Here is a 26331-nt window from a genome sequence, read left to right on the forward strand (position 1 = left end):
TAATCTTCAGATGTTAACTTCCCTGAATTAATACGCAGCCTTTCTTGGGAAAAGAGCTTTGGAAAGAAAAGTTTTGCAGAGGGAAATTGGTGTTTCACTAGCCAGGCTGTATTTCACTGGCAGGCAGGAATTCCTGGTGCCCTAATCTGGAGCAGACATCAACAAGCAGTTGAAATACTGGTCCTGGCAGCTGCGGCTCCTTGCTGACAGAACAAACTGGTTTGCTTGGGGCTCAGAGTTTTGGTTTCAGAGTAAAGTGATGTCTACGTTGGGCCCAGTGAGATTTCTGCCCCAGGAAACCAGGGGAACCTTCCTGCTCCCAAAAATAATGGGCCAGATTCAATTGAGGCTCCTCTCGGGTCACAGGGCCATAAAAGGACTGGAAAGTCCCAGTGTACACGGGTCTATCCTGCTCCTGCTCTCAGGGCTGGATTAAGGCAGACCAGAGTCTTAGGCACACTATGACAGGTGGTCCCTTTCTGGCCCTACCCTCTTACCTGCAATGGTGGTGGCAAGGGGTAACCCCACATGCTCCCAGAGAGGCAGGGGAACTGTGGCATTGCTCCCACCCATGGAGCAGCAGGAAGCCCTCGCCTCTTCTTGGGAGCAGCAGGGGTCTGCTCTGCTCTTTAGAGAGGCAGGGTTGACAGCAGGGCATATCTCCCAGTATGAACCCTGGCAGCTGGACTTTATTTGCCGGGGTGCACTAGGCCTGGTCTGCTCCTGCCACACACGGTCCTCGTCCCTGTATTAGCTGGATCTGTTGCAATTATGCTTCTCACTCTGGGCGGCAGCTTTGATGCTGCCTTTGCGGGCGGTTCCCCCTTCGGCTCCCTAGGAATTTCGCAAGGAAATCACTGCTTGGGTTCGTCACATGCAGCGCAGCGTTGAATCTTTGCACTTTGTTACTGATTGCAAATGTCCTAACAGCGCCTAACAAGCCCAGGCAGCAGCGTGGCCACGAGACGACCCGTTCCTGCCAATGGGGAGTGGGGCAGAGGGAGGGCAGCCGGTGTCAGCAGCGTTACTGAGCACGCTCAGCACAAGCTAAGCAGCAAATCTTGGGGGGGGGGGCACGGGACCTCGCATGGCCCCCCCCCACCCCGCACGCATCACCTTTGCTACCTGCCCAGCAATCCGGCTTCCGTGCACCTTTGCTCACTGTTACTCATGCACCACTTCCTCTGTCAGCTCAATGCACCCTCCTCTCCCCCCTACTTTTCTGCAGTGTGAATGCTCAGGGATGATGCTAGATAATCACCCTCACTCTGCAAAATGTGTCTGAGACCTGAGACACCTCTGTAGCTTCCCCTTGTCACAGCAGGGAGAACATTCGTTAACGCCCTATCTGTGAAAGCCACCAGCCCGTCATCAAACACAGAGCAGCTCCCCGTCAAATTACGGGTCTGTTGATTGCGAGTGGGATGATTCTAAGCTCTCTCCAGCCATAATTCTAGTCATTATCTATGGGCCAAATGAAGGTTCACAGAGGCCTAAAATGTGCCAGCTTAATAATGCTGGCATCTTGCCATGTCTGTACCAGTGGTGTCCTTCCTAATCAACTTGTTGCCAGCAAGCTGAAAATCTCCCAGCAGTACGCTCAGCTCTCATTTATCATGTTGAGGCTCTGATAACTGAAACAATCCAATCATTCCTGGGGCCCCGGTCAGCTGTTATGCCCCCTGAGATACGATACCCACCTATTAAAGGGACTCTGTCCTTTGGGACTCTCAAACAAAGGCTGCAGATGACATTAGCTATAATTATTCCTTCCAAAAGATTCTACTAGGCTGCTTTGTGAACCGGCAATGAGAAAATGCATCCCTGTTGTTTTACAGTGACTGGGGATGGAAACCAAAAATACCTGTAGTGGGAGACCACACTCCTGCCAAATGCTTGATCCCTCTAATCCCACAATCTCCAGTGCATTTTATATTGTTGACTTTAAAATAGTTCCATATTTGTCATTTACATGTGTAAGCAGAGTCAGGATGAGCTCTACCCTGACATCTGGTGGCAAGTCATGGTGGGTTGTGGAAAAGAACTTCAGGGGCTGATCTCATTTGCATAGGCACACCCACCCTGCCTAGATGGTCACTTTGGCTGCTGTAGGAGCCCCAGTTTCTCTGTTATTGGGGCAGGAATAAACTGTTATTATCCTGATTATGAGAATCAAGGACAGTGGAACTGTACTTGGCCTTTTGTTATGATGGAGGGACTCACCATCAACTAAGCAGCACTCACTAGGCAAGGGTCATGGTTCCAAAACCCAGTGAGGGGAGAGAGGCTGGGGATAGGTATTAATATCTGGTGGTATGGGCCCCATGGTGATGGGCACCTTACATGCTAATTGCACTTCCTCCTCTCTTCACTGTGGAATATCAGAGCTAATTTTGATTCCATCAGGAATCTAGTTTCAGCCCGCTGACCTGAATTCACTTTGGGCCAATGGTGTACTAGTAGTGAGGCTCCCCTAGAACAAGCTGAAATCACAAAAGAGCTAAACTTACTAAGAGCTGAAATCACTGAGTGTTGTGTTAAGTAGTGGGGGAGCCTGAAGATATATTGCAGAGCAGTTCGTAGGATGGCTGGCAAAGCAGAGCAGCTGATGGAGCAGAGCAGTTTGTGGGATGCCTGGAGCAGCTCATGGGGGCAGCTGGCAGAGCGGAGCGATTTGTGGGATGGCTGATGGAGCGGAGCAGTTTGTGGGATGCCTGGAGCAGCTCACGGGGGCGGCTAGCAGAGCGGAGCAATTTGTGGGATGGCTGGTGGAGCGGAGCCCCATGGACAGGTGGGGCAATCGGCTTTGGACCACGTAAGGTGCCCCTTAGGCCCCCCCATCTCCACCCAGGTTGGGAGGTAAAACTCTGCAGATAAACTTTCGAACTCTGGGGCTGCACTGACCAGGGACAGAGACTTTTGGGGTGTTGGACTTTTGGTGATTTTGGGTTGCAGGACTCAAGAACCAAAGGGAAAGGACACGCCCCAATTTGCTTGGGGTGGGTTTTTTGCTCACGGGTTGTGTTAGGAATCCTGTTGGTGGTGTTTCCCCAACATAATGCCACATTGTTTCTCTCTGTTATTAAAAGGCTTTTGCTACAATCAGACTCTGTGCTTGCGAGAGGGGAAGTATTGCCTCTTGGAGGCGCCCAGCGGGCGTTGTATATATTTGTCCCAGGTCACTAGGTGGGGGCTTGAGCCAATTTTGCATTGTGTTATTGGAATGGAATCCCTAGATACTGAACTTGCCCCCCTTGTTGCTGCCAACTCTGACGGGCAGAAGGGTTACACGTGAATTATTGCAGCAGTCAGGCATTCGAGAAATAAACAACTGCACTGCAAGGTAGAAGTTTACCCACAGTTTTTTTTGTTTCATGCTGTGGGCTGGTTGGCAGCTGCTCTTTACCCCAGAGGTGGCCGCACTTCAGTGATGCAACTAACAATTGCCACAGCAATGATAGTGATGCCTGAGGTCTTGATCCAGGAAAGCACTTAACTGCATGCTTAATTTTAAGCACGCAAGTAATTCCATTGACTCCAAAAGGACAACTCATGTGCTTAAAGCTCTACATGTGCTTAAACATGTCACTGGATCGGGGGGGCTCAGGCAGCATCAAGCTCACTTCTAGCCAGAAATTATAACAAGAACCAGACTTATCACTGTAGCATCATTTTATCTCCTAGGTAATTGTGCTTTTTGTGTGTGCTTCATTTCAATTTTTTAACAAGAGAATTTAGTTTTGGCAAATAGTACTGATCTGGAGGCAGACTTTTTCTGTTTTCCAACAGGTGCAATAGGAGTAGTGGTGTTGCAAGCTTTCCCTGACTGCCAATGAACTACATTGGTAACGGATGGGTGTGATTTTTAAAAGGGCTTCAACCAGGTGATCAGTTTCATGGATGCAATCATCCTCCAACCAATCACAGTGCTCTTCGTAATACCCCTACGATTCCTTGTGGGTGCAAAGGAAAGTATGCAGAGCTCTAACTACCTGATTTACAGATTAGAGATGCTACATGGCATCTTTTCAATTGTAGGAGAAAGAGGGTACCTAATAAACTGGAGGATGTCTCTGAAAATCAAGCCTGTTTTCTCTCCATTGATATGAACCTCGTTGTGCAAACAAGGCCACAGAGCACCAGTTCTTTGCTATTCAACATGGCCCTAACTTGCAAGAGAAACCGTAGTCAAAATAAAACATGGTGGGCAGAGTCACCCAGGGAGTTGTTTTCCAAGTCTGCAGAAACCTTCACTGTAAGTAGATAGGAACCTGAAGCAGGAGAGCTCCTTCCTCCCCAGCCTTTGAGGATCTGAGTCATTGGACATGTTGGGCCAATAGTGCCCAAGAAGCTAAACATCCCCTTGAGTCCAGAAGGAGGTTGCAACCATGCTCTCAGTGGTCACTTTCCTCAGCATGCTCATAGTACAGTGCACTGAAAAGTGGCAAAAACCTGCAGGGATAAATGAATATGAGCTTGGCAATTAAATTCTACAATCCTCTACCCAGTGATGAGCTGCCAAAATCCTAACTACCGGTTCCCTCCTCACTCCATGAGGGGGTCGTTGCCCACCCCCCCCAGGACCCCTGCCCCATCCAACCCCCCGTGTTCCTTGACGTGCCCCCCTGGAACCCCGCCCCATCCACCCCCCCTCCCCTGTCCACTGACTGCCCCCAGAACCAGGCAGGAGGGTCTCGTGGGCCACCGTAGTGGGTGCCCACCCCACCCCTAAGAGCCAGAGGGACCTGCCAGGGAGCGAGGTGGGGAGTCCTGGCGGTGCTTATCTGGGGCAGCTCCCGGGAAGCATCCGGCAGGTCCCTCTGGCTCCTAGGGGTGAGGTAGCATAGCTGGGGGGGGGGAATAGGGGGAGCGGCCGCTCCCCCCACTGATCACATCAAAAGTGGTGCCTTAGGCACTGACTTCGTGGGTACTCTTGGGCTGGAGCCCCCACAGGGAGAATTTGGTGGGTGCAGAGCAACCACTGGCAGCTCCCTGCCCTGCCCTGGCCCCGGCCCCAGCTCGCCTCCGCCTCCTCCCCTGAACGCGCTGCCCCGCTCTGCTTCTCCGCCCTACCCCCGCCACCCCCCAGCTTCCTGCGAATCAGCTGTTCACGTGGGAAGCTGGGGAGGGCTGAGAAGCAGGCGGCAGCTTCGCCCTCAGGCCGAGGGAGGTGGAGGTGAGCTGGGGCAGGGAGCAGTTCCCCTGCGTCCCCCCGGGTTACCTGCTGCGGTGTGGGCGGCCCTCCTCGTGCCACCCTGCCCCAGATCACCTCCGCCTCCCTGGGCCTGAGGGCGAAGCTGCCGCCTGCTTCTCAGCCCTCCCCGGCTTCCCGCGTGAACAGTTGATTCGCAGGAAGCGGGGGTGGGGGGCGGAGAAGCAGAGCGGGGCAGCGCGTTCAGGGACAACCGGTTCTAAAAGGGCTTCTAAATTTAACAACCGGATCCGGCAAACCAGCTCCAGCTCACCACTGCCTCTGCCCATATACGCAATACGAACTGATCTGCGTTTCCTTTACTTGTTAAGGGAAACCTGAAACAAATTACTTTATGAGCAAAGCTTGTAGCTGAGCCTTAAGGGACTTCTAATTAGTGCACAAATATGCATTTTCCCAATGTCGAGGTGAACACATTTTTTTGTCATTTATAGTAACTCCCTTCACATTTATTCAACTAATTGCAAAAACGTCCCTTGAAGTAACGATTTAGAATTTTTATTCCAATTATTTCCTGATAATTCAAGAGCTATTCCCCTACTATTAATCGAAAAACAGAAATTTAATCTATTCATCAGCACCTCGAATGGCTGATTTGAAGCCAGCCACAGATTATAAAATCATGCTGACGCTGCAAAACATAGATATACTGTGTATAGAGCTGGAAGAACAGAAAGAGTCCGGGAAAACACTACTAAAAAGAGCAAACTAATGTATTGATCACTGCAGTAGCCAGGAGGTTAGGTAAGAGAGAGATGCAACGGGGTGAAATTAAGGAAGAAAAATTTAGGCAGAATATCTGGCAAAAACCTCCTGACAACGACTAGCCTCCCCAGGGAAGTGTTGGAAGCCACATCCCATACGTCTTTGCAGTAGAAAATGTAGCGAGGACAGGTTGTTATAATAGACCTTCTCCCGCTCTAATTCTGATGGCTTAATGAGCATTCAGACGAGGCTAAATCAGCAATAGTAACAAGGAAGTGGTTTGCAGAGTACCGTCTATACAGCAGGTATCCCAAAGCGATTTACCAAGCAATGAATTCATTCTTGGTATTGCAGTGGCTGCAAAGGGAAATGTAGCAGCAGTTCTGTACTCAGCAATAGCTGACACAGGACTTTGGACATTACTTTCTCATAACTGTTGTTCTTCGAGATGTGTCCATTCCACATTAGGTGTGCGCACGCCGCTTGCATGAGCATTGGAAACTTTTTCCCTTAGCGGCTCCCGTCAGGCCGTTGGGGCCCCCTGAGTGGCGCCATTGCGCTGTGCATATATCCCCCCGCCAGTCTGACCCCCTCCAGTTCCTTCTTGCTGGCGACTCCGACAGAGGGGTAGCAGGGTGGGTGGTGGAATGGACGTGAACAACACATCTCGGAGAATAGTTACGAGAAAGTAAGTGACCGTTTTTTCTTCTTTGAGTGCTTGTTCACGTCCATTCCACATTAGGTGAATTACAAGCTTACCTCTGGAGGAGGGTAGGAGTCACGGAACAACTGCTCGGAGGACCACTCTGCCAACCGCCGCGTCCTCTCTGGCCTGCTGGTTGACCGCGTAGTGGGTCATAAAGGTGTGCACCGAGGACCAGGTGGCTGCTCTGCAGATCTCTTGGATCGGGACCTGTGCCAGGAACGCCGTGGAAGTCACTTGCGCCCTGGTCAAGTGGGCCATGACCGTTGGGGCCGGAACACCTGCGAGCTCATAGCACGCCCGGATGCAGCTTGTAATCCAAGACAAAATCCGCTGCGCCGACACTGGGAGGCCTTTCATCCTCTTGGCTACAGCCACAAACAGCTGCGCGGATTTGCAAAAGGGCTTGGTGCACTCCAAATAGAAAGCCAGCAATCAATGCACATCCAGGGTGTGCAAACTGCGGTGACTCGGGTCTGTATGGGGTTTCGGAAAGAACATCGGCAGACAAATGTCCTGGCCCAAATGGAATTGGGAGACTACCTTAGGGAGGAACTTGGGGTGCGGCCAGAGCTGCACCTTGTCCTTGTGAAATACCGTATATGGTGGCTCAGAGGTGAGGGCCCTCAGTTCGGACACCCTTCTGGCCGAGGTAATGGCAACCAGAAATGCCACCTTCCAGGAAAGGTGCAGGAGGGAACAGGAAGCAAGGGGCTCGAAAGGGGGACATGTGTTTAGAGAGGACCAGTTTAAGGTTCCATGGAGAGACTGGTGGGCGGGAGTAGGGGAACACCCGCTCCAACTCTTTAAGGAACCGTCTCCCCATTGGGTGGGAAAACACCGAGCCCCCCAAGAACCCCAGATGGAAGGTGGAGATGGCCGCCAGGTGCATTCTGAGTGAGGACGGGGCTAGCTCTTGCTGCTTGAGGTGCAGGAGGTATTCCAGAATGGCCTGCACCAGGGCCTGGCACGGCTGTACCTGTCGGGGTTCACACTAATATGAGAACCTTTTCCACTTGGCCATATAGGCTGCCCTGGTAGAGGGCTTTCTACTGCCGAGCAGAATCTGCTGTGCAGGAAGGGAGCACTGGCTCTCCAGGGCATTTAGCCACAGAGCCTCCACACCGTCAGGTGCAGTGACTGTAGGTCGGGGTGGAGAAGCCGCCAGTCGTCCTGTGTAATGAGGTCCCGGTGTAGGGGCAGGACTACTGGGGCCTCCACCAACAGCTCTAGGAGCGATGTGTACCAGTGCTGGTGGGCCCAGACTGGGGCGATGAGGATCACCGCCGCCCTGTCCCTGCGCACCTTGAGTAGGACCTTGTGCACCAAGGGGAGTGGGGGGAAGGCATACATCAAGCCCCCTCTCCACAGGATCGCAAACGCGTCCGCGAGTGAGCCCGGGCTGCGGCCCTGGAATGAGCAGAACCAGGGGCACTGTGCGTTGGCCCTGGTGGAAAACAGGTCTACCCAGGGAAACCCCCACCTGTGGAAGAGTGAAAGCACGAAGTCCACCCTGAGCGTCCACTCGTGCATGTGGTACGACCTGCTGAGGGAATCCGCCAGCTCGTTTCGTACTCTCGGGAGATAGGACGCCTCGAGGTGAATTGCATGGGCTATGCAAAGATGCCAGAGGAGGAGAGCCTCACGACAGAATGGCGAGGAATGAGCCCCTCCCTGTTTGTTTATATAAAACATGGCATTAGTGTTGTTTGTCAGAACTGTCATGCTGTGACAACTCAGAGTGGCGTAAAAGGTCTGGCAGGCGAGATGAAGTGCCCTGAGCTCCTTCACCACTCTGCTCCGGACCACGACCCCTACATCATGAGGTCCCCCAGGTGAGCCCCTCATCCGTGGTCTGATGCGTCCGTCACCAGCGTCAGGTCCAGTTGTTGGGTGGCAAAGGGGATGCCTTCGCAAACCACAGGCCGGGACTGCCACCACAGCAGGGAGTCCAGCGCGTCTCTTGGGGCTGTCACTACCAAGTCCAGGGGGTCCCTGCCTGGGCGGTACACCCAAGTGAGCCATGCCTGCAGAGTCATAGAATCATAGAATATCAGGGTTGGAAGGGACCTCAGTACGTCATCTAGTCCAACCCCCTGCTCAAAAGCAGGACCCATCCCCAATTAAATCATCCCAGCCAGGGCTTTGTTAAGCCTGACCTTAAAAACTTCTAAGGAAGGAGATTCCACCACCTCCCTAGGCAACGCATTCCAGTGTTTCACCACCCTCCTAGTGAAAAAGTTTTTCCTAATATCCAACCTAAACCTCCCCCACTGCAACTTGAGACCATTACTCCTTGTCCTGTCCTCTTCTACCACTGAGAATAGTCTAGAACCATCCTCTCTGGAACCACGTCTCAGACAGTTAAAAGCAGCTATCAAATCCCCCCTCATTCTTCTCTTCCGCAGACTAAACAATCCCAGTTCCCTCAGCCTCTCCTCATAACTCATGTGTTCCAGATCCCTAATCATTTTTGTTGCCCTTCGCTGGACTCTTTCCAATTTTTCCACATCCTTCTTGTAGTGTGGGGCCCAAAACTGGACACAGTACTCCAGATGAGGCCTCACCTATGTCGAATAGAGGGGGACGATCACGTCCCTCGATCTGCTCGCTATGCCCCTACTTATAAATCCCAAAATGCCATTGGCCTTCTTGGCAACAAGGGCACACTGCTGACTCATATCCAGCTTCTCGTCCACTGTCACCCCTAGGTCCTTTTCTGCAGAACTGCTGCCTAGCCATTCGGTCCCTAGTCTGTAGCTGTGCATTGGATTCTTCCGTCCTAAGTGCAGGACCCTGCACTTATCCTTATTGAACCTCATCAGATTTCTTTTGGCCCAATCCTCCAATTTGTCTAGGTCCCTCTGTATCCTATCCCTGCCCTCCAGCATATCTACCACTCCTCCCAGTTTAGTATCATCCGCAAATTTGCTGAGAGTGCAATCCACACCATCCTCCAGATCATTTATGAGTCCTGAGTCTCAGTCCGGCATGCCTGACCATGTGCATGCATGCTGCCCTGTGGCCTAGCAGCCGCAGGCAGCACACGGCCGTTGTCATTGGAAACTGGCGCAGGGAGGCCACCGCTTGCTGGATAGCCCGGCATCGGGATACAGGAAGGCTTGCCCTGGCCTGCACTGTGTCCAGGACTGCCCCTATGAATTCCACACTCTGTGTGGGTATGAGCATGGATTTGGGGACATTGACCAGGAGCCCCAGCTCGCAGAACAACCTCAGGGCCACCTCCACATGGCCCCGCACTTCCGCCTCGGATCGGCCCACGAGGAGCCAGTCATCGAGGTATGGGTACACCCGGATTCTCTGCCTCCGTAAGAAGGCCGCCGCCACCGCCATGCACTTCGTGAACACCCTTGGGGCTGCGGCTAGACCGAATGGAAGAACCTCAAACTAGTAATGTTCTCTGCCCACGGTGAAGCGTTGGAGCCGCCTATGTCCTGGGAGGATGGCGATATGAAAGTACGCGTCCTTCATGTCGAGGGCAGCATACCAGTTCTCTGGATCCAGGGAAGGGATGATGGTGCCCAGAGAGACCATGCGGAACTGGGCCTTGACCAGGAACTTGTTGAGCCTGCGCAGGTCTAGGATGGGGCGAAGGCCTCCTTTGGCCTTGGGGATGAGGAAGTACCGGGAGTAGAACCCCTTCCTCCTTAGGCTGTGCAGCACTGCCTCTACTGCCCCTGCCTCTAGCAACGAGCGGACTTCCTTCTCTAGGAGATGCTTGTGAGAGGGGTCCCTGAAGAGGGATGGGGAAGAGGGATGGGAGGGCGGGAGGGAGGCAAACTGCAGCGAGTACCCGTTCCGCACCGTGTGTAAGACCCAACCGTCCAACGTAATGGTGAACCACGCACGGGAGAAACGGGACAGGCGGTTCAGGAATCAAAGGGATGGATCCGGTGACTGGTCTGGTGCGCTGTCCTCAAGAGCACCTTCAAAAGCCTGGCTTAGTGCCCAGCTGGGGTTTGTTCTGGCCTTGGTTCTGGCCCGGTGCATTATTGTTACTATTGTTGTTACGCCATCACCTGTTATCCCTGCCTCATCTACGGTAAGGCTCATGCCTCTGGTGAGGCTGGTACTGGTGTTGAGGGGGAGGCTGTGGGTTAAAGGGCTTCCTCTGGGTCGCCGCGGTGTACATACCCAGTGACTTAAGCGTAGCTTGCGAGTCCTTGGGGCTGTGCAGCCTCGTGTCTGTCTGGTCCAAGAAGAGCCCGGACCCTTTGAAGGGGAGGTCCTGGAGTGCATTCTGGACCTCGGGCAGCAGGCTTGACTCCTGGAGCCACACTGAGCACTTCATGACCACACCTGACACGATTGTTCTAGCCACCGCGTCTGCCGAATCCAGGGAGGCCTGGAGAAAGGTCTTGGCTACTGTCTTGCCCTCGTCCACCAGGGCCGTGAACTCCTGTTGGGAACCTTGCGGGAGGTTGTCCTTAAACTTCCCCACCGCCACCCAGGAGTTGAAATTGTGCCTGTTGAGGATGGCCTGCTGGTTCGCAATCCTCAACTGAAGGATGAGTACACCCCAGATGAGTACACCTTTCTGCCAAAAAGGTCCAGGCATTTTGCCTCCTTGGCCTTAGGGGCTGGGGCCTGCTATCCATGATGCTCTCTTTCGTTTATTGCTGAGACCAGTAGGGAGCATGGACTTGGGTGGCAGAACAGGAACTCATAGCCCTTAGATGGGGCAAAGTATTTACGCTCCACTCCTTTGGCCGTTGGACCTCTGGAGGCCAGGATCTGCCATATAGTCTTGTAGTTGGACTGAATGGTCTTGATGAGCAGGAGTGTTATTCTGGATGGACCTTCAGGGCTCAAAATGTCCACCATGGGGTCCTCCTGCTCAACCATCTCCTTGGCCTGCAACCCCAAGTTTTGGGCGACCCTGCACAGCAATTCCTGGTGGTCTATATGGTCTATCGGCGGAGGGCTGGTCACTTCTGTACCCGCCACCCCTCATCTGGGGAAGACAAGGTGGTTAGCTGCTGACCCCCTCTGGTTGGTCCTCCTGCTCCCCTTCTCCCGTGGGAGGGGTCTCTGGCTCAGGCTGGGGCGGGAGTCCATGGGACGGCACCGGGCTCAGTGCCGGTCTCTCCGGTTTATGCTGGGGGGATGCTGGAGGCCTGGATACTGTAGCCTTCAGCACCATCTGGCATTGGTGCGGGGACTGGGAGCGCTGCACTGAGTAACTTGCCCTGGACGGGGCCCCGTGGCGCTCCTGAGAATGAGTGATTCCTGGCTGAGTGGGAGCGGTACTGGTATCCCTGGGACAAGGACTGGGACCAGGACCGGCGTTCCCTGGTCTGGGACCATCTGTGGGAGTCCTCTGGCGAGGGCCGTCTCAACTCCTCCCGGTGCCGGTCTCTGGGTGGTGCTGGAGAGCGGCGTGCCCTTTCTGGTACTTCTTCGCACTGACCCTCTGCCGGTGCCGAAACCTCCTTCTGGACCACTGGCAAGTGAGAGTCTGCGGAGTTGGAGCTCAACCGGGACCAACTCCGGGAGCAGTGCCGGGACGGTGTCCTTGAGCGGCACACCATGCTGGCTTACCCCTCGACAGCAGCCGAGGCATGAGTACCAGAGGGTTCTCCCCATACGGGAGGGGGCTTGCCGCCGACAGCTTGATGAGGTCCTTTGCAGTCTCAAAGATGCCAGGCGTAGAAGGCTGATCTGTTATGCCCTCGAGCCCATCGTCCGCACTGAGCTCACTTAGGTTTGGGCTCGGTGGGGCTTGTGCTGCTGGGACCCCCGGTGTCAGCACTGGAACCGCAGCCTTCCTGCTCTGATCAGCGCTCGGGGCCTTGGGAGGCTCCGGCCTCCTGCGTGGGGAACGACTGGCACGTTGGCTGTGCCAGGGGCTGCACGGGGGAGGATGAGCAGTGCCGGGGCCTAGCCTGACGCTCTGGGGCCGACAGTTTACTGTGCTTAGCCGGTTCTGGGTCTCTCGACGGCTCCGGGGCACTACGCACCAAGGAAGCCTGAGCCGGCATCAGGCGCTCTGGGCCTGGCAGCTGCAATGCAGCCTCCATCAACCGTTGCTTTAGACGAAAGTCTCTTTCTTTCCTTGTCCTTGGCTTAGACATCTTGCAAATCCTACACTGTTCAGTTTGATGTCCGTCCCCGAGGCAACGTAGACACGACTCACGGGGGTTACTAACTGGCATAGGTTTGCGGCACGTGGCGCAAGCCGTGAAGCTGTGGGCCTGCGGCATGCCCCGCGGTCCGGGGTGGGTGCTGGAGGCGTCCAAGCACCTAATGACTTAAGTGTCCACAATAGGTATGTTAACAAACTGATAACAGCTACTCTAAAGGCTAAGGGACTGCTCTTCTACGAGAGAGAGAGAGAGAGAGGGGTTGTTCCAACTCTGTCATGGACGGTAAGAAGGAACCGGAGGAAGCTGGGCCGGCGGGGGTATATATGCACGGTGCAGTGATGCCACTTGGGGGGCCCCGCCGGCCTGACGGGAGTTGCTAAGGGAAAAAGTTTCTGATGCTCGTGCAGGCAGCGCGCGCACACCTAATGTGGAATGGACGTGAACAAGCATTCAAAGAAGAACTGATTTCACTATGAGAGGGAATGATGGCCAAGATACTGGATGATCCCTTTACATCTTTTTTGGACAATTCAATGGGCTCTTTCCTTTCTACCTGGAAAGATACCAGAGCTGGGCAGAAGAGCCCTGAGTTTTACATATTATCTGCAGCTCCAGAGTGGGGCTGGGCAACCTGTCTGCCCTAGTGCTCATATTCTTGCTATTGCCAATGACGCTAGTGGGAATGGTTTCAGACACGGCTAGTGTACTCAAAGCCAGATTCCGAAGTTCCCTCTTTGGGTGAGTGGTACCAAGGAAGAACACAGAGGAGAGGACAAGCAAAGTAAATAAATAAGTGCAGATAGCAGGATTCCCAAAGCACAGGAGATTAGATGACTGCACTGCACAGAAAGGTCTTGGATTTTTGGATAAATGCCAAAGGTTTGATCCTCCCATCTCACCAAAAACAGCCCAGTAAGGTTCAAACCAAGATGTACAGAGTAATATTTCCAGACAATGTTACAAGCAAAGACAAGGACAGTTCTATTGGCCCACTTGAAATCCAGGGCTGTAGGAATGCATTTTGTTGTAATACCTCAAAGGGAAGCTTTTCAATCACTGCTGTTGCAAGAAAGGATGCAATTTAATACACAACCTAACATAGAAACATGAAGGCACGGTTCTTCAAAGTTCCTCATTAAATATAATTACATTGACTACAACCCTGTGTCTTAGCTCTGCCTGATCTAACAAAACTCAAAGGCTCGGAGTGCCCTTTCAGACCTCTGAAAGTTGAATGAACTGTTACTTTGGCAACTGAAAAGATGCTCAGACACAGCAGAAGTGGGCTGTTTTGTAGGAGAAGCCTTGCGGGAGTAGATGTAATTTCTAATGGAACTCAAGAGAGAAACATAGCTGTATCTATCCCTGAACCAACTACAGAATTGATGAACAGGGCAGAAGATGCCCCAAATAACATTTTTTTTTTTGCAAGAGGCTTAGCACCAATCTACAACGCTCCATGGGAAAAGGGTTCACAACGTTTTAGTTTCTGCCCTGAAGACACTGTCAACTTAAAATTCCCTGAAAACATGAAAACAAATCATGCTGCCAGAAATCATGCCTTAGAAACAAATTATGCTCTCCAAACATGTCTTGGTGATATAATTGATAAACTGAGTGTGTATGAAATTTTTGAAAAAGCAAGAAGAGAACTTACAGGGTAAATGACTAAAATAGGAGAATAGTGAACATGCCTAAATAACAGACACAAACAATAAATATAAATTACTGTCTGACAAACTGTAAGTAATCCAAGCATTTCAGGCCTGAAATGTGATTCCTCTTCTGGGAAAGCTGGCCTTGACAAGGAAAAGAAGAAGGAAGCAGGTTATTATGGGCCTTCAAAACATCAGGCCAGAATCTTGGATCCTTTCCTCAGATAACATACCTTGCATAATAAAAGTAGAAGGTGGTGCCAACCCATTTTCCTGTTGTCAGTAAGGTGCTGTCTCCATCAACGTCTAGAAATGGGTTTTGCAGCACTCTGCCAGTGCTGTTTCAGAACCCAGTACAGATCTGATTGACCATCTAAATCCTAAGGCCTTGTCTACACATAAAAGTTGTACCACTTTAACTATACTCAGGGCCCTACCAAATTCACGGGCCATTTTGGTAAATTTCATGGTCATAGCATTTAAAAAATCTTGAATTTCACTGTTTCAGACATTTAAATCTTAAATTTGACAGTGTTGTGACAAACGATGAATATGTATTTAAAAATATAAACATGTAAAGCCCTCAAGCCAGTGTTTCTCCAACAGGGGGATCCCGACCCAAAAGGGGGTTACAAGGCTATGGTATTGTCACCCTTACTTCTGCGCTACTTCTGATGGCAGTGCCGCCTTCAGAGCTGGACTTCTCGCCAGCCTCCACCGCTCTCCGGCCACCCAGCTCTGAAGGCAGCGCAGAAGTAAGGGTGGCAATACCATGATCCCCCCTACAATAGCCAGATTTCACGGGGGAGATCAGATTTCATGGTCTGTGATACGTGTTTCATGGCGATGAATTTGGTAGGGTCTTATACATGACCTAGAAATGCATAACCCCCTAGTGGAGAGATCGTAAAGGCCCATGACCTCCTTTACTCTGGGGAGTTATTAAAAAATCAGTGATGTGGTGTCAGCATTGTGCATGTGACATCCAGAGTATAGATTTACTGTCTGAAACTGAAGCACAGATGCAATTCCTCCATCTCCCTCTAACGCCTAAATTTTAAATACTCGCTTTAAATTTAATCCTCAGTCATTGACATTTTGACCAGAGTAGCTCTGCTCAGACGACATTTCATGACTGGAACAAACTTCCTGAGGTTTCAATTAAATCAATGTGAGATTTAAAAATATTTGGGCTGTACAGATATGCTCTGGGTTAGGTTAATGTTTAGGGTACAGGCTCCTTAACTTGGACAGAAAGCCCAGGTTTGCTAAATGAATGAATGAATGAATGGAGTTGTGCGTGTTGTGGTCCAGGCGTGTTTGAGGATGATATTATTTATAGGTTTTTCTGGGGAGTTCATTCTCAGGGTATCTAAGCCCCTTGCAAACATACATAGATTTATCCTTACAACACCCTGGGAGCTAGGAAGTGCTACTATCCTCATTTGACAGGTGGCAAAACTGAGGCCCAGAGGTTCAGTGACTGGCCTATGGTCCCACAGCTAGGGTCTTTTGGGTCCCAGTCTAGTGCCTTAACTACAAGGAACTGTCGTCCTTTCTGCCAAGGATGCAGCTGTTGGAAGAATATATGCTATGAGGCCAGATTAGCTCAATTTCTAACATTAAAAAAACCCAGGGAAACCCCAATATTTGCATGTTTTCATCATGGCAAATCCCAAAGGGATTTGCAATTCCAAATCAGTCGCTGGCTAGGTGTTTAAGTATTTGCTTGCTCTGCTGTCTGATAATTTAGAAGTAATTGATGTAATACCCCAGGTACTGGAAGATCCCTTGTAAAGTATACTCATGGGCTGGGTCTAAGTGTCAGCTCATACTAATCTGTCCTTCTTTTGGCCTTCCTCTGCAGCGTGGGGCACAGGTCACTTGCTGGAGGATTCTCTGCACCTCGAAGTCTTTAAGCCATGATTTGAGGACTTCAGTAATTCAGACATATGTTAGAGGTTTGTTACAGGAGTGGGTGGGTGAGATTCTGTGGCCTGCGTTGTGCAGGAGGTCAGACTAGATGATCATAATGGTCCCTTCTGACCTTAAAGTCTGTGATTCTATGACTCTATGACACTATCTCATAGTAGAAATATAAGGTACTCTCAGGTCTAGAGGAAATGAGAACGAAAATGACATTAAAATGCAAGCCATTGTGAGAGGTTATTTCTATGGATAATCTTCCTCAGCTAAACAGTACGGTAGCGATCAAGTATGCCCTATTTCAACTGTGATTGTTCCCAAGGAAAGACTTAAGACTGAATTTAACACACAAGAGACAAGGAGGTCCTTTTGAGAAGGGCATACTGTGCAGTTCTTTGAAGGTTACCAAATGGAAGGCCTGATTCTCCAATGCACTTTGCATTGGCATTTACACTCAAGCAGAGTTGGTGCAAAAAGTTTCCAGATCGGAATGACTGTGTTTTTATATCTGCTATGTGCAGGGTGAAATGAAGACCCAAGATCTGAGGCTGTGAAAAATAGAGGTGGGCAAAAAACTTTTGGTGAATAGTAAATTCACCAAAAAAATGCATTTTCCAGGGCACCACCACTATTAATACAGGTTCAGGTAGAATTTGACTAATAGTTTTGGCTGGGAAAAACACAACTAAAGATTTTCAGAAATGTCAGAAGGTTTTGTTTCAGCATTGTTTCAACTAACCATTTGGATCTTTCCTTTTGAAACAGTATTTTTAAAACAAAATCTCGTTTCAAATCGACATTTCGTTTACAAAAATGTCACTTTGAATCAACATTTAAACATGTCATTCGACCTAAAAACCTTTCTTTGCTTTGGCAAGAAAAAGAGAAAAAAAATTATTTTCACTTTGAAATGAACAGATTGGTCCCTGCCAGTCCACCCTGTATTTTTCAATTTAGCCACCAAAACAAAAAGAAAAGGAGGACTTGTGGCACCTTAGAGACTAACAAATTTATTTGAGCATCAGCTTTCGTGAGCTACAGCTCACTTCATCGGATGCAAAACAAAAACGTTAGTTATTGGCTCAGCTGTAGTAGAGAATCAGGCCTGGAACTTACAAATGTGAGAAGAGGCTAGAAAGGTAGGATATCTTGATGCCAGAAAATAGGTGGGTATAGCAGAAACCAGGGTCAGCAAAAAGCCGTCATAAGAACTCTAGGGAAGATAACCCAGATGTGTCTCACCACACAGCCTCTGGGACCAAGAACTCTGATTTCAACTTAACCCCACAGCCAATTGTTTGTGATACAGTCTGGCTCCATGTTAAAGGAGGATTTCCTGACTCAATTAGTAAGGACATTAATTCATCAATTATGTAAAATGGATGAGCAATCCGATATCCTATTCTCTTGCCGATGTAACTCATTGTTAAAAGTTTAATTAACTTGCAAGTGCCTGTGGGAGGAAAAAGACATTTGAAGATTCAGTTAAGGAACAATGACCTCAAAGTAGGATGAAAAATTGACTTGAGGCCAGATGAGAAAGCCAGTTTTGCACTGAAAGGACACAGATGCCATTGCACATAGATTAAAAAAAGAATCTGGAGCCAAAGTCTGCTCTCAGTTCCACCCTTGTAACGCTGGAGTAGTTCTTGTGGTATTGAAAACTGTTAAAATTACAAGCTATCACTTTCAATTGCAAGAGGTTTCCTGGTCCTGCTTGAGGAGCAGGGGACTTTGAGCAAAGCAGTGTGATCTGGGTCTTCTTTGGGAAGGCTGCAAAGAGCCCACCTAGAGCAAGCTGTTGTTGTGCCTTCTGCCTTAGGGAGCAGCCTGTTTGTCTCTCTCTATGTTTGGTTTGCGTGTTATTGTTCTGGGATCTAAGAACTAAAGTAGTATTACATTGTGACCTTCCAGAAAGAGTATTTTTGAGATTTTTTTCTATCTTTTCAGTGTAGATGCCTTGAACTTAACAACTCCACTTGTGTAACTGGGTGCAGAGCTCAGCCCATCCTACCCAAACAGGCTGCTACTTGAGATAGCGCTGAATGAGATCTTGGCTAGATTCACAAAAGGACTTAGGTACCTAACTGCCATTTTAGGCACCTAAATACCAGAATCAGGCCCCACCGTGAGTCACAAAACCCCCGTTCAGCTGCCACCAAACCCTAAACACACTTGGTACCTATTTTTTTGCAGTAAAAGCTCCCTATATTTTTACCTGTGTGCATTGCACTGCAGCCCCATGCCAGGCATCTGAACAAACCTAGGAGAGACAGGCATTCCTCCCCTTACCTCACCTGGGGCCTCGATCCGGTACGTGTGCTCAGAACTCATCTACTGGATTGGGCCTCTATAGGTGAGCTTACACAAAGTGGCCAGGCTTGGGAGAGAGGGCAACTTTTAGCCCAATGGTTACATCCTCACCTGGAATGTAAGTGACTCTTCCCTTCAAGTCCTCCCTCCACCTGATGACAACGGATTTGAACCCACAGCCCAAGTGAGTACCCTAACCACTGAGCTGAAAGTCCTCTGCCCGGCCCCCAAGCTTCTAGCGAAACTGGTATAGGCGCCTAACACCAAGAGAACCCTGTTTATAGGTGACCAAAGGACACCTCTAATAAATCTAGGGGAGCAGAGAGAAAGCAGCAGCAGACAGGCTTGGTCTTATGACAGGAAGGTCTCAGTTTTCCCGGCTAAAAAACATTATGAAAAGGAGGTGGAACAGCACCTTATTTGACAAGAGGGCAGCATGTTAGTTAAGTTTAGGCTCCAGAACGTGTGTTATGATTTTATTTTATATCTAACTCTTCGTTCCCAATATTTCTGTTTGCAATCCCCTGATCCTCTGTTCTTTGTTCCGTAAACTTGGACTTGCTTTTTCTATAAACAAATCTAAGTGCTGTGTGTCAAGCATAGCTGTGTTTAATTAGCTGTGGTGTATGGTTCCTTTGGGAACAGAGGAGCCAGAAATTCTGTGTGTGTCCAGTGGCTTAGGGGCTGGGCACTCCAGGGAGACACTTGGAGGACTCGGAGGTTGGAACACGCCATTTGCTTACCTGCAGAGGGACAGTGGAGCCTGTGTGGGCTGAGGGTGGGGGGGAGCGCTTGTGTTGCTCATGGCTGGTTGAGTTGGGGAGCTGTCCCAGAGCAGGCTCAGACAACACTTCCTCATGCTAAGGGCAGATGGTAGCAAGGTGCCTTACAAGAGGAAGGGTCACAGAGGGTTGTTTTTTGTTTCTGCTTTCCTTTATCTGAAATAAAAATAATTTAGACTGAGAAATACAGGTTTTCTTCACACGTGGGAAACCATAACACAGGGCAGTCTGAACCCTGGGTTTGGAGATGGACTGGCCGATAGACTTTTACAGCTCTCAGTCCTTGGGCCTGAAGCCTTCACTTCATTTTTGCTCAGTTCATAACATGTCAGCACTTCAAAATTTGCCATTGTCGACATACATCAGGAGCAGAGGAGGCTAGAATTTATGTGGGTGATGCAAAACAAGGTGCAAGATGGCTGCAGTTTTGGCCTTTATAGTACAAACAGAAGGGATAGAAAAACCAGCTCAGAAAATCCATTTAATACCTCACGCTCTCCTGAGTTTAGTTTTTCCTATAGTGCTCAGCATCATAATATCTAAAATCTGACATGAGTCAGACAGTTTTGGAGTGGTTTTTGTTAAGGATAAACTCAGTTGTACTCAAGGTCAGGCAATTTAACATACTATAAGTTATTTTGTCACTAACAGTTGACATATAGCATAGAATGTGATTAATTAATTTTACATACTTTTAAGGAGGATGCTTAACATGTACCTGCCTTTGATATCACAGTTCCCTCTTGTGATTTGGATTACACATCACAAAACCGTCTGTGAGTGGGATAAAGGTGTCTGACTGTGATATTTTCGGTATTTGGGATTAACAAAAAGGATGCAATTACATGTTGATCTGATATAGAAAGTAATAGAAAGGAGTCTCCGGGTAAGTAAATTAGTGGGGTTTCTTCTTCAACTCACCTGTCAAGCTGGTGCTCTTGGATTTCTGGTGTCTATCTCAGCTCAGGTCAGCTTTATTCTGGAAAAATTGCTTTAGTCAATAACTGGTAGGGAAGGACTTTTGCCTCTATGGAGGTAAAGCGACAGACAGTTTAAAAAATAAAAAGGGGTGAGGTGCACAATTGTGCACCCAACTAGCATGCGCAATTACAGTGCTTGCATTCTTTGTCCATGTTGTGTCCTGACACCCAGACTGCCAGCCCCTGGGGCAGGGAGCTGCTTCTTTGTGACTTGTCTCTACAGTGCCTAGCGCCGAAGGGTGCTGATCCTTGACTGGGGCTCTTGGGAGCTACCACAATAAAAGTAAATATTATTACACTCAGACACCATGACAATCTCCCCTACCTACATCTCTGCTCTTATTCCGTCTACCTCCTTCTTGCCTCTTCAACCCAGTCTCTCTACATTTATCTTCTCCTCACACTCTCAGCTTTGCATCTCCGCACCTAAGCCACTATCTCACTTCCTGTGCAACCTCCTCTTTAAACTCACTTCTTCCAGGAATCCTTCCTCTGGCCTCCCTCACCAAAAATCTCCCCCCACAACCACCCTGTGCTGAATGTGACCTCATGCCTTGCCTTGTCCATTGAGACCAATGTCTTTGGAGCAGGGAACATGTCTTGCTCTCTTTGTAGAGAGCCATGTAAATTTACAGCATTGCAGGGCGGAAGGATGGTCCCAGTGGTTAGAGTGCAAGTCTTGGACTTGGGAGACCTCAGGTCACTTCCCCAACTTCCTGTTTGAGTCACTGAGGCCCAGATTTTTAAAGATATTTAGGTGTTGCTGTGCTCAGTGTTGCAGTCAATGGGATTTAGGCTCCCAAGTGCTTAAATCCCTTTTGAAAATGAGGCCTAGGTTCCTACATCAGTTAGGTGCTGTCATGCCGAGTGCAGCAACGGCTAAGTACCTTTAAAAATGTGATCCTTAGCCCCGCTCTGCCTCAGTTCCTAATATGTACATTGGGCATAATAGCACTGCCCTGCCTGACAGAGGTGGTGTGCGGATAAATACCTGAAAGGTTGTGAAGTGTTCAGATACTGCTGTGATCGGGGCCAGATAAGCATCTTAGATATAACAGTGTTAGTGGACAATGTGAGAGTAATTAACTATTGGAACAGTTTACCAAGGGTTGTGGTGGATTCTCCATCACTGACAATGTTTAAATCAAGACTGGATGTTTGTCTAAAAGATCTGCTCTAGGGGTTATTTTGGGGAAGTTCTATGGCCTGTTTTAGACAGGAGGTCGGACTAGATAATCACAATGGTTCCTTCTGGCCTTGGAATCTATGAATCTAAGGAGCCACTCTGGTAACACATGGTCTGATCCACGAAATATGCTTTTATGCTGATTAAAATGTATGGAAATAGGGCAGAAAGGAAATGGAAAAATCATTTTCCTTTCAATACCTGGCAGAACTATGTTTTTAATAGTGGGTCTTTAAAGTCAATTAATGTTATTGTACTGAAAATAAGCCAGATACATTGGATGATATTTAATAAGCCAGAGACACAAAAGTAGAGATTTATACAATTATGAATTATAAATGGTTTGTTATTTTTTACCAGTGGTATTTTCATTTAATTTCACTTGACTGATGTTGTAGGTAATGATGTTAAAGTGTCTAGATAGCATGGCGATGGATACCTTCAGGAGAGACTTATTAAACAGAAAACCACAATTTGCAAAACCTAATTGGGGAGGAAACAAGCTTGGAAAAGAAACTAAGTTAATTAGGTTTTGTTTTTTTAATCCATTTTTAATACACCCAGTTACCAGGTTTTTGTTTTAAAGTACATCTTTCTAAAGACATGACATTAACTTCACAGATTTAAGAGCTGACATTGAACAGAAGTACAGTTGAAAAATAACTGAAAAATAACACGGACCAGGCACTTCAGCACATGCTTCTATTGCTGACTCTAAGTATGGCAATACCGTAGTTTGGATCCCCACAGTATAAAACAAAAGGAAGGCAATGCGGAGTCGCAGACAAATTAAAATTTATTGAGACAGACAAAAATTTAACTATTTAGGACTACAATTAAGCATTTACAGTTAACCAAGGAGGTTAACAAAATGTTCACATTCCAGTTAACGCCTCATGGAAAAAGCATTCAGAATTTATTATGCTAATCTAATTTACTATGACAGCCTACATTCCATCTACAGTAGGGACATCAAACTTAAACACGTAATATTTGGATCTCTCCTTACAACACACCACATTTAACAGTAACGGATATCAGCAGCATTGAGAAAAGTATAAAAAGACCAAAACCCACCTACTGTAGAAAGGGCTCTTTCATGTATAGTACCTGTACAAAGCAGTCTATGAACTAGAACGACATACAGAACAGACTGCAATGAAAGCCAAAAAGTGTAAGAAGCTAAGCATGAGAGATCTTGTGGTCTGTAGCAAATGACGACCTTAGATCTTATGTCATTTGCTGCCTGGGGTGAAAAATGCTGCAAAAAACATGCAAACATTAAAATATTCCTATGCCAGGAAAGTACACCGAGACTCTAGAGTAGGCTGGATAGGCAAAGAGAAGCTTTCACTAACAAATTGTGTTGTTTTCAAAATAAACTTTACATCGGAAATATAAACTGTAGAATAAATATTAAATAAACACAGAAAATGGGTTAAAACAATAGCCAAAATATTTTGATCACATTTTGATTACATCGTGTTCATGAAGATGCCAACAACAAAAATTATGTCAGAAACTGAATTCAAGGGATATTTTGAGTTAACAATACTAGTGAAAAGGACACTTGGAAACATAAAATAATACTTCACGATGTGTCATAATCCTTCAAAGGAAATGTGATAAAATTAGTCTCCATCTTTAAACAATGGCGCTCCTCTGTTTCCATCTTTCACAATGAGAAAACATTTGGAAGGTCAACAATTTGAGGCAAGTGGAATATTTGACTTTGTAACAAAAATGGGAATTAAATCAAGCCAGAAGCAAGTGAAATGCTCCCTACAAACCTCCTGATTGTCATGCAGGCTGTTTAATTCTGTTGCAGTTTGCAATGGCCACTGGCTCTGGATACAATGCACTGAATGCCTCATTGCTTTACTACTTCAGTAAACTGGGAGATCTTCTTAAAGCATCTTCTACAATTGGCCGGAAAAAATCAATAGAAAGAACTCTGGTTTGTCATTCCACCGTTAATGGCATGTGCTTTACCTGCTGTCTTAATCTGACAACAGCAGTAATAAAATAACAAAAAGTTAAAAATCAGGAGTTTCTGTACTCGGTGGGAAACTGTGATTGGCAAAATTATATTATTCTGCTGAGCAAGTTGATTTGCCAGGTGGCAGGGGGTGGAAACTGTTGTAGCTCCATTGACCTCAATGGAGCTTTATATCAGCTGGGGATCTGTCCCTAGATCCAGACATATTCTTAACTGCTTTTCTCAAAGCATGCAGCTCCGTCTTATACAGTTCTTACCAAAATATGGGGCATTATTTTTTTATACAATCTGTATAGCTTTTTACATGATACATTGTATTTCTACTCTACTAAACTAGATAATGGTGCTAGTCTTCTCAAATTATGACCTCCATTCAGGAAAGCACGTAAGCATATGTTTAAAGTTAAGCACGCAGTTAAGGTGATTTCCTGTAGAGGGATGCTTTCCTGAACCAGGACCTGTGAGCTGAACGGAGGCAAAGAGCTTTGCACAAGCCCTCCAGACCAAGTTGAGTGTCACCCAGGGAGCTACAGAAGAAGTTGTTCAAGGTCACATTCTGCCTTCAGATGTACACACAACACCCCATTGACTCTGATGGGACTTGTACAGGTGCATCTGAGCACAGGTCTTGGACTGTAATGCATTCACTTTAATGTTGATTACTTCATATTTGCTGAAAATAAATGCAGCCAGTCTCACCTGGAAGAGTCAGGTGAGAAGAGGCTACAGGATGAGGCCCTAGCGCTAGAGAGAATGAGGATGAAGACCAGCTGGGCATTGGAGTGACCAGAGTGCCTGTCAATTAAGCTGTAAGACTGACTAGATTTATTTAAGGAAATATTTAAAAAATGCAGGGAATGAAAGAGGATCCTACAGGATCTGTAGGAATGTGGATGCAGTAACCTGACGCCCTGTGCAAATGGAAGAGAGAGGCTGCAGCCACTACTCACATCTTCCCTACCCACCTGCGTTTCTTCTGAATAGTACCTGATTATACAGGCTGTAAGGGAGCAGAAGATTTGACTCTCAAAGCTTTATGTGGTGCACAGCACCGTGTAGGAGCCAGCTGCCCTGGGCTGAGTTTAGCACTAGCAGAATGTTGGTATGGTGTCAGCTTTCATGATATAGTTCTTAATGATTGTGGAGACCCCCTGGATTTCATGGCACGATGGGGTGCCCCTTCTGCTTTGATGGTGGGGCCTGGAGTCTGTGAAATGGCAAGGCCGTGGGCTTGGGAAAGGCAGTGGGCAAAACCAGAGACTTCATCTGATTAAAATCAAGCTCCAAATGAAGCCAGATCTGATGTGCGAGATGCAAGATATTGACCGTGCTCAAGTAACAATGATGTCAAACTACAAGATGTGTTTGTTCCTTTTGCAAATCGCTATCTTTTTTGTCAAAGGCAAGGAGAAAAGAGAATTCTTTTCGAGGTCTGTAATTTATAAAAAGTGATTTTCAAGAGATGGAAGCAAACTAAAAGGAGTCAAAGCCCAGCTTCCTGAGGCTGTTCCAAATCACTGGTTTGGTCTGGAACACACTGGGGATGCTGTTGATTTCACAGCAGTTTTATACCATTTAACCCCAGTAAAATCAATGGCCTTACTGCTGATTCACACCAGTGTAAATGAGGTCAGGGCCAGGCCCATTTTGTTGCTGTTCTCGTCACTCATTATACAGCAGAGCACAATGGGCTTCCCATCTCTGTCTCTCTTATGCTCATTTGGTAGCAATCTATAAACATCAGAAGTCAAATAAAGAAGTTGACTCACCAGCATCACAGACAGGACATAACCATCTGGATCATGCAAAACAGTAGCTGCATTTATTTCTTTGCACATACACAACCCCCTAAAACAATGCCTCCCCCCCAATTTTAGCATAATGAGAAATTCATTGCGGGATTCTCCTGTGGCCTGAGAGAGCATCTGGAGGCCATGTCTGCTTAGGGTTAAACAGTACTCTCGTCCTGCACGGGCACAAAAGTTATGTCTACACTGCATTGTAAACCTGAATCTGTGTGAACCAGGCTTGTGTATTTCCAAGCCCATGCTTGAGCATTCATACTGCATTGTATAACTGGGCTTACAATTGCTGGATCCAGGTCTCATAGCTGTGCTAATGCACCCATACTACATGTCTGTGGCTTGAGCTGCATCCACACTGCAAAATGACAGGGGTTGGACTGAGTCACAGTCCCTAGCAGGGTCCTAGGACCTAGTCCTGAGTGTTTGCTGGCCTTAGTCAGACTCATTGATGTATGGACAGAAGGGGCACTTGGGCTCAAACCTGAGTCACGCCCTGTGCATAGAGTGCAGTGTAGACATACCCAGAGAGGAGTAAGAGGGAGAAAGGCCCCCTCACTCCATTCTCCATGCAGCCTCACAGGACCTATATGGATCTCGGTCTAGTGGCAAGACGGCAAGGCTGCACAAGTGGTACTCCCCCATGGGAGTAAGTGAGCAGAGGGAGGTTGGGGAAGTGTTGAAGATGGGCAAGAAGCAGGTAGAGTCATGGCTCCATGCCCCACCACGCACCGGTCAGTGGAGCTGGCTGCATGCAAGAGGGAGATTTATGCAGCATACTCCCCGTCCCACCCAGTGCATGCAGGGAACTTTGGAGGAACAGTGCCTCCGAAGGCACAATGCTTTCTGGGGGCTGCTCCGGGGCTGCGGAGGCTATGTGCTGCTCAATGCTTAGGGCTGACTCTAAAGGCTCAATCTTGCCCTAAAAAGTAATCACCATGAATCAGAGTGGATTGTAGGA

General features: G+C 48.2%; 1 long non-coding RNA gene across 4 annotated transcripts in view; it reads right to left on the minus strand.

Moving 5' to 3' along the window:
• LOC140915598 (uncharacterized) overlaps window positions 1–21816 on the minus strand; it is a 50493-nt gene extending 28677 nt beyond the window's left edge. For all 4 annotated transcript variants that reach the window (XR_012160211.1, XR_012160212.1, XR_012160213.1 and 1 more), the window contains exons 1-2: window positions 20325–21816; window positions 19365–19559 (exon numbers count right to left, since the gene is read on the minus strand). This is a non-coding gene — a long non-coding RNA (uncharacterized lncRNA). The remainder of the gene's footprint in view (window positions 1–19364; window positions 19560–20324) is intronic.
• Between the last annotated feature and the right edge of the window lie 4515 nt (window positions 21817–26331).

This window comes from Lepidochelys kempii, chromosome 8 (genome assembly GCF_965140265.1).
Source record: "Lepidochelys kempii isolate rLepKem1 chromosome 8, rLepKem1.hap2, whole genome shotgun sequence".
NCBI classification, from domain to species: Eukaryota; Metazoa; Chordata; order Testudines; family Cheloniidae; genus Lepidochelys; species Lepidochelys kempii.